At 47.5% G+C, this 8,196-nt stretch overlaps 1 pseudogene; it reads right to left on the bottom strand.

Moving 5' to 3' along the window:
- Positions 1-5,932: 5,932 nt before the first annotated feature.
- On the bottom strand, positions 5,933-7,980 carry LOC125133069 (cytochrome c oxidase subunit 6B1-like; annotated as a pseudogene).
- Between the last annotated feature and the right edge of the window lie 216 nt (positions 7,981-8,196).

Genomic DNA, 8,196 nt, shown 5'->3' on the forward strand with positions numbered 1-8,196 from the left:
CGCCACCTAGTGGGCGCGGGGCGGCCGCGCAGGGAACCGGTTGGGAGGTGGGAGCGCAGGCGGATTCAGGCGGAAATGCAGCCCGGGCTTCCCACGTGGGCGGTTTTCCAACAAGCTGCGCACCCCGGGCACACATCCCGGCTGGGTGGGACGGCCTTCACTCCCTGAAGGGCGCTAGGACCTGAACTTGCTGAACTTTCTGTTGGGAGCTCGGAGGGGCAGCCAGACCCTGGCTGCTGGCCTGAGAGCCATCCTGGGATTTTCCTGGCCCGGGGATCTTAGCCTTTCATCCAGAAGCTTTTCAATTTGGCATAGCCTGCCCTTTAAATATACTGGGAACATCAGAAGATGCAAGGGACCTGGGTTTCTCTGAAGGCCGGGAGGCCTTTTCTCTACTTCTCTACTAGTAACCCTCTTTTTGCCCTGCCTACCCCTCCCCCCTCCCCCCTGTCCCCGCCCCAGCCGTTGCCTTCCTACCCGGTTCCCTCCAGTCTCTTTGGCTGAACTTCATTAATCGCCCAGTCTGTGTCACATTCTGTAGAGTCTGGAGACACAGGTCCCTTAGGAATTGGCAAGTTGATGTTTATGTTTCTGAACCGGATGCCATTGACATTTTTTTGGTTGGGGCCATCCTGGCACTGCAGGGCATTTAAGACCCCTAGAAGCTCAATGCCACTAGCCACCCTTTAGTCACCGAGACAACTAAAACCAACATTTCATATTTCCAATTGTCTCCAGGGTTGGAGGAGCACTGCCCTTGACTGAGCACCTATTAATTGGTTCTCAAGGTCAGGAAAATGGTGGATTATTTTAAATGTGTACATTTCATTTATTTCTTCCTTCAACAAATGTTAACTGAGCACCTACTATGTGCCGCTTTCCTATGCACAAGGGTTATGACGCAGACTTAAGCACCTCAGAATCTCTGCCTTTGTTGAATTCACATTTACGTAACACTTATTAACACTTATTTTTTATTAATTTTTTAGTGATTTTTATTTTTTCCATTATAGATGGTTTACAGTGTCCTGTCAGTTTTCTACTGTACAGCACAGTGACCCAGTCTCTCTCTCTCACACACACACACACACATGCATATATATACACACATTCTTTTTCTCACATTATCCTCCATCCTGCTCCATCATAAGTGATTAGATATAGTTCCCAGTGCTATACAGCAGGATCTCCTTGCTTATACATTCCATATCAACACTTTTAACACACAAAAATGCAAAGCTATGTAATTGAGTTCTTAAGTACATGATTTTTTCTTCTTTTTTGTCTTCTAGGGCCGCACCCCCAGCATATGGAGGTTCCCAGCCTAGGTGTCTAAGCGGAGCTACAGCTGCTGGCCTACACCACAGCCACAGCAATGCCAGATCCAAGCTGTGTCTGCAACTTGCACCACAGCTCACGGCAACACCAGATTCTTAACCCACTGAGCAAGGCCAAAGATCGAACCCACGACCTCATGGTTCTTAGATTCGTTAACTACTGAGCCATGATGGGAAGTCCCATGATTTTTTTTTCTTTCACTTTTTAGAGTTTTATTGAGGTATAGTTGATTTACAATATTGTGCTGTGGACTTGTTTTTCAAAAATATATCAATTTTGGGAGTTCCCATCATGGTGCAGCAGAAGCGACTCTTACCAGGAAACATGTTACAGGTTCGGTCCCTGGCCTCGATCAGTGGGTTAAGGATCCAGCGTTGCCGTGAGCTGTGGTGTAGGTCGCAGATGTGGCTCAGATCCCGAGTTGCTGTGGCTGTGGTGTAGGCCGGTGGCTACAGCTCCGATTAGACCCCTAGCCTGGGAACCTCCATATGCCGCAGGTGTGGCCCTAAAAAAAAAAGACCAAAAAAACCCACCAATTTTAGAGTTCCCATAATGGTGCAGTGGAAACGAATCCAAGAACCATGAAGTTACGGGTTCGATCCCTGGTCTTGCTCAGTGGGATAAGGATCTGGCATTGCTGTGACTCTGGTGCAGGCCAGTGGCCACAGCTCTGATTAGACCCCTAGCCTGGGAACCTCCATATGCTGTGGTGCAGCCCTCAAAAGACAAAAAGATTAAAAAAAAAATCAATTTATATGGCGCCAAAGGCAGAGAATGCCCTGGTGTTGGAGACAATTTTGCAAAAGCAGTTTCTTCTTTTAAGGCAGTTTATCTCTGCGGAGATATCTGGGGGTAAGTTCACCAGTGGAAATATTAGAGACACTTTGTGACAGAGGCCTGTGCCAACCCCTCTACCCCCATCTGCATCTACCTGCTTAATCTTTGTCCTCTCTGTGCTGGTGTCAGGTGCTCAGAGCAGAGGAGGAGGGAGAGGTACATTGCCCACTGTACCTGTGAGCAATGCCAGGAGGGGCAAGGGGTCGGTGTGTGTGATGGACAGGGACCAGGGAACACCTCAGCCTCTTCAGGGCCAGCTGGTGCCCTGGTGAAGGTGAATCAGTCAGACAAGGGTACATGTTCTAGTCTGTCACTTTAAAGTGTCTGAGTCACTTCCAGAATGCTCTTGCCTCAGTTCTTGCGAGGGCTCCCTCCTCCTGCCCACACTCCACCCTACTGTGCCCCAAGGCCTGCCTGGGCAAAGTCCTGGATTATAACCTCTGTGATTCTGATGCCAGGTATCATGTGATGAGGTTAAAGTTTTCCTTAGGACTTGCTCCTCTGAGTTCTCCTAGCATTTGGCTCATTTCACTAATCACAGTCTTTTGGAAACTATAGTTTTGGAAACTATCGATTTCCTTGAGGGTCTGCACCATGTTTGATAGGTGGAAGTAGTGTCAATAATAATAATAATAACTATTATCTATAATGCGTTAGGAAGTAAGTTTTGTTTTTTTTTTTTTTTTTGGCTGTGCTTCTGGCATGCAGAAGTTCCTGGGCCAGAGACTGAATGCATGCCACAGCAGCGATTTGGGCCACATCGGTGACTTCAGCCCCATCAGCAACAACGTCAGGTTCTTAACCCACTGAGACACCAGGAAACTCCACGGCACTAAGAATTTTAGATTGACTAGTTTAATCCTCACAGCAATCCGATGCAGTAACCACTATTATTTCCCCCATTATATTGATAAAGCAACTGAGACTCATAATGCTTAGGTAATTTGCCCTGGGTAGCAGAGTTAGCAAGAGGTGTGGCCAGAACCTGAAGTGCCCACCTGCAAGACATTTGCCTTTAAGCATTAACAACTGTTGACTGAGCACCTGGACAACTATACTGGATACTGTGTTTTTAGATATTGGAGAGGATGGACAAGAGACCATTTTTTTCATCCCTCTGTGCTCTTGTTCCATCTGTGCTTTCCTTCAAAGGGTGAATTTTGTTCGCTGCATTTTTTTTTTTTTTTTTAGGGCCATACCTGTGGCACATGGAAGTTCCTTAGCTAGGGGTTGAATCAGAGCTACAGCTGCCAGCCTATACCACAGCCACAGCAATGCCAGATCCGATCCGCATCTGCGACCTACACTACAGCTCATGGCAATGCGGGATCCTCAACCCACTGAGCGAGGCCAGGGATCAAACCTGCAGCCTTATGGTTCCTAGTTGGATTCAATTCTGCTGCAACACTATGGGACCTCCAAGATAAATATTTTATTTTAAATAAATTCATAATGTTGTGAGATGTAATCTATATAACCTCTTTATATGTAACCTATATAAAGAGGTAGGCAAGAGCTTTTATCTTCTAGAATGATGCTCCATGAAAAAAGGATGAGCACCCTCTATTGTCCATAGTGGATGGAGCTAGAAACGAAGGCACAGGCAGGATGTCAGGACCTGGCAGAAGGAGAAGGAGGGAAGGAAGGAGGCAAGGATGCCAGAGAAGGGGCAGGGTGCCCATCCCAGGAAGTGCACTTGATCTTGTGAGGCTGACCCTGTGGACTGAAGAGCAACCTGACTTGGGAGTGGGTGGGTCATGGTAGGTTTATGATCAGCAGGAGTAAGTCTGGTCATTTTCTGGTCATGAACTGCACCTGCAAACCCTGCCAGATATTATGAAGTGTGTTTGCAGGATGACTTAAATGCTGTCTCACTGATTCTTCCCCAAAGTCCAGGAAAATGAGAGTCAGAGACGTTAGGTAACTTGCTGAAGGGCACACAGCATGTACCCTACGTACCCTGTAGGGTTAGGATTCAATCCCGGGTTCGTCTTACGCTGAATCTGGTGCTTCTAACTGTGACCCTTAGCCGCCTCTCCATAAATGAATGGCGAAGCAAACTGAACTCCTCTGGAGGGATTAGCATTTCTTCCTTTTGGCCGGGATGCCTTTGCCTCCTCTGCCAGCTCATATTCTGCTCGTCCTTCTCGGTCCAGCTCAAGGAAGCCCTACCATATCCCTTCTTCAGTGTGAGCTTTTCTCTGTATTAAAGCACTTACCACATTCTGCCTCATAGTTGAATTCCCTGCAAAGACATCACTTCACTCAATAGATTCTATGATCTTGAGAGAAGGACCCATGTGGATGGGTGCTAGATAGTCTGTTTCCCTCCCCACATCCTCTCTCCTTTTCCACTCTGCTCTGCATCCTGAGAGGCTGACTGAAATGGGCAAGACCAAAGGCCTCTGTGCCCACGGGCTTCAAGCTGGGTTTGGCCAATGGGAGCCCTGGGAGGGCACAGAGGGAGGGAAGAAAATGAGGGTGGGATGCTTATGGCCTCAGCCCCCTTCCTGTAGGTGCCTTGGGCCAGCCACTTCCCTGCCCTCCAGACAGCTGTGAGGCGACCCTCTGCACACCGCCCTCTCTGCCTCCACAGCCAGGCCTCCTTAATTGCATTTCACTAAGGTTCTGGAAACCACACAACACCCCAAATGGAACCTTGTACCATGTGGCTCAATAAACAGCTGTGGAGCTAAATTAGGGGCAGGTGTGTGTGTTGGTTTATTTGTTTGTTTGAATGAAAAGCAAGGGAGAAAGAATTTTAAATGATCTTGAGAACAAGGACCAGATGGCAAATAAGCTTCTGGGCTCCTGGCAAACAGTTCTTATTTATTTTTTTGTTTGGATGATCTTAATTTCTTTTTCTTAAGTTAATATAGAGCAAATTTGACTTTAAAAATTTTTGGTGTACAATTCTATGACTTTCAGGACATGCATAAATTTGTGTAACTGTCACCATAATTAAGACACAGAACACCAAAAACTCTCAAGCTGTCACTTTGTCATGGTACTTCTGATCTGTTCCCATCCTTACATTTTTGTCTTTTTGAGAACATCTTGTAAATGAAATTAAACAGTAGGTAACCTTTTGATACTGGCTTCTTTCACTTATGAAAATCTTTGAAATTCATCAAACTTGTTACATGTAATAACAGTTTCTAATTTTTTTTTTTTGTCATGCCAAGGGATCGAACCTGAGGCAGAGCTGAGACCTATGCCACAGCTGCAGCAATGCCAGATCCTTCACCCACTGTGCCCGGCTGGGGATGGAACCAGTGCCTCCACAGAGACAAGCCAGATCATTAACTCATTGGACCACAGCGGAAACTCCAAAATGCTTTTTTTTTTTGTCTTGGTTGTGCCCACGGCATGTGGAAGTACCCTGGTCAGGGATTGAATCCACACCATAGCAGTAACCAGAGCCACAGTGGTGAATGTCAGGGCCCTTAACCCATTGAGCCACCAGGGAACTCCCTATATTTTGTACATAGTTATAGTTAAGGAAGCATTTTAAAGCTGAAAATATTTTGAAAGTATCCTACAGAGGAGTTCCCATTGTGGCGCAGCGGGAAACAAATCCAACTAGGAACCATGAGGTTGCAGGTTCGATCTCTGGCCTCGCTCAGTGGGTTAAGGATCCAGTGTTGCCGTGAGCTGTGGTGTAGATCACAGACGTGGCTCGGATACTGTGTTGCTGTGGCTCTGGTGTAGGCTGTTGGCTACAGCTTGGATTAGACCCATAGCCTGGGAACCTCTATATGCTGTGGGTGTGGCCCTCAAAAACAAACAAACAAAAAAGACAAAGTACCCTACGGAGATCCCATCCGTCATTGCGTGGTCCATATCTCATTTCTCCTTCCTTGTCTTTCTGCTGGCCTCTTTCTTCCCCCCCGGGCAATGTCCCCTCGGCAGAGCCAGCTAATGATCCAGCATATTAGTCCTTATCAGATCTGAGTCCATTTGAGAAAGCTAAGGAAGAGGTTGTGTGTGGGCAGGTCTGGAAGCGTGGACCTTGTGCTTCATTTAAAGTTCTATTGTCATCATTTTGAAATTCGTAATCTTTTTTTTTTTTTTTCACTTTTCCAATGAGTATTTATTATTAGTTAAACCATGATGCAGGATCCCAGGGTGGGAATCACCAGGAACCCAGTTCCCCTTGCATCACCCTGTGGAGAAGGATGGAGGACAGATGAGGTGGGGGGGCCAGTTCAGATCTTCCCAGGAAACGTGCCTTCCGCCCGGTGGACATGCCAGGCTGACACCCAGAGGGACTTGTACACACGCCGGAACCATTCGCACATGGAGATGTCACCCCCTATAGCAGTCATTGCTTTCTCACAGCGGGGTGGAAGTCCAGGTAGTTCTGCCAGCAGTTCCTGGTCTGGTTCTGGCTGGGGAAGTGGCTTTCAAAATGAGCTGTCTGATAGTTCTTAATTTTGGTCTGGATGTCTTCGGCCATAGTGCTGACTGCTATAGACGCACCTGAAGCTGCTGGAAGCTCAATGTGCCCCCCTAAATTCGTAATCATTTTTGAACAAGGGCCCACATTTTAATTTTACATGGGCCTCTGCAATTATGTAACCGGTCCTGGGTGTGGGTGTCACAGGCAGGGCAAGGCTTCTCACAGTTCACTTAGAAAAGGGCCCTCATCTGTTCTCACCAGTCAGCCCCACCTCTAAACGAACCCAAGCCCAACCTGAGGGTTTACCACCTGTCTCCTTGGTGCCTCTGCTGCCTGCCTTTTGTGTGGATGTGGGGTAAGCATGATTCATTTTGAGGCTTCACAAGTGAATTGTTGGCTTAGGATCCCAGTATCCAAATAGGGATTTGCCTTCATAGGGCCTCTTCATTGGAAGGAGAATGGAACTTCCCTCTTTCACCCTGACACCTCCAAACTCTACTTTGGCCTTTATATGGGGGAGGTAGGACTCCTCTGATGGCTCAGGGGGTTAAGGATCCAATGTTATCACTGCTGTGGCTTGCATTTGATCCCTGGCCCTGGAACTTGGCAGACATGGCCAGAAAAGAAATTGGGGGGGTGTGGGGGGGAATTGACAGTATCATCATGTCTTACTAATTGTCACTTTGCCAGCCAGTTGGCAAGAAGCTCATTCAAAGAAAGGTGATTTATAGGAAAGACTCACCACATTCTTGGGGATGACGAATGCCTCGTCCAGCAGGATGGAAGGCCTTAATGAAAGGCAGTGGGGGCGGGGGCAAGAGGGGACAGGGAGTGGGAAAGTCACAGGCTTTGCAGGCAGCATCCTGAGCTGGCTGCTAACCAGGCACATTAGGCCATTGACCTAATTCCTCTGGACTCAATTATTTCACCTCTAGAGTGGACTTAAAAATTCTTCCTCACAGGACCATTGGATTGTGTGGAGTAAATGCAAGGACTGGTGTAAAATATCCAAGGCTGGCCTGTACCCACCCTTCCATAAGTGGACAGGAGTTGGTGTCACCTTTGGCTGCTCTACGCATTCTCGGGAAATAATACATTCTGTGCCTCTCTGGAAGACTACTTACTGGACCTGCTTGATCCTCTCTCCAGCTTCCTAGGAGCTGAGTCAGAATTATCAGGCCACTTTTTGGAGTTAGGAAGAGGAAAGTGAAGTGATCAGAAGATAGGAGTCAAATACAGAGCACTCATTCACAGCTTTGAAAATCATCCATGTGTCCTGGATTAAAAGAGCCATGACAGGCCTCCTGAGCTGTGGGCATCTAGGATGGTGTGTGAAGATGGCCCGATGGAGAGATTTGATTTGATTTCTATTTTATTTTTGCTTTTTAGGGCTGCACCTGTGGCATATGGAAGTTCCCAGGCTAGGGGGTCAAATCGGAACTGCAGCTGCCAGCCTACACCACAGCCACAGCAACATCGGATCTAAGCCGCGTCTGCAACTTACACCACAGCTCATGGCAATGCCAGATCCTTAACCCGCTGAGCAAGGCCAGGGATCAAACCTGCGCCCGCATGGATACTAGTCGGGTTTGTTACCACTGAGCCACAACGTGACCTCC

Source organism: Phacochoerus africanus, chromosome 8, assembly GCF_016906955.1.
Source record: "Phacochoerus africanus isolate WHEZ1 chromosome 8, ROS_Pafr_v1, whole genome shotgun sequence".
NCBI classification, from domain to species: Eukaryota; Metazoa; Chordata; class Mammalia; order Artiodactyla; family Suidae; genus Phacochoerus; species Phacochoerus africanus.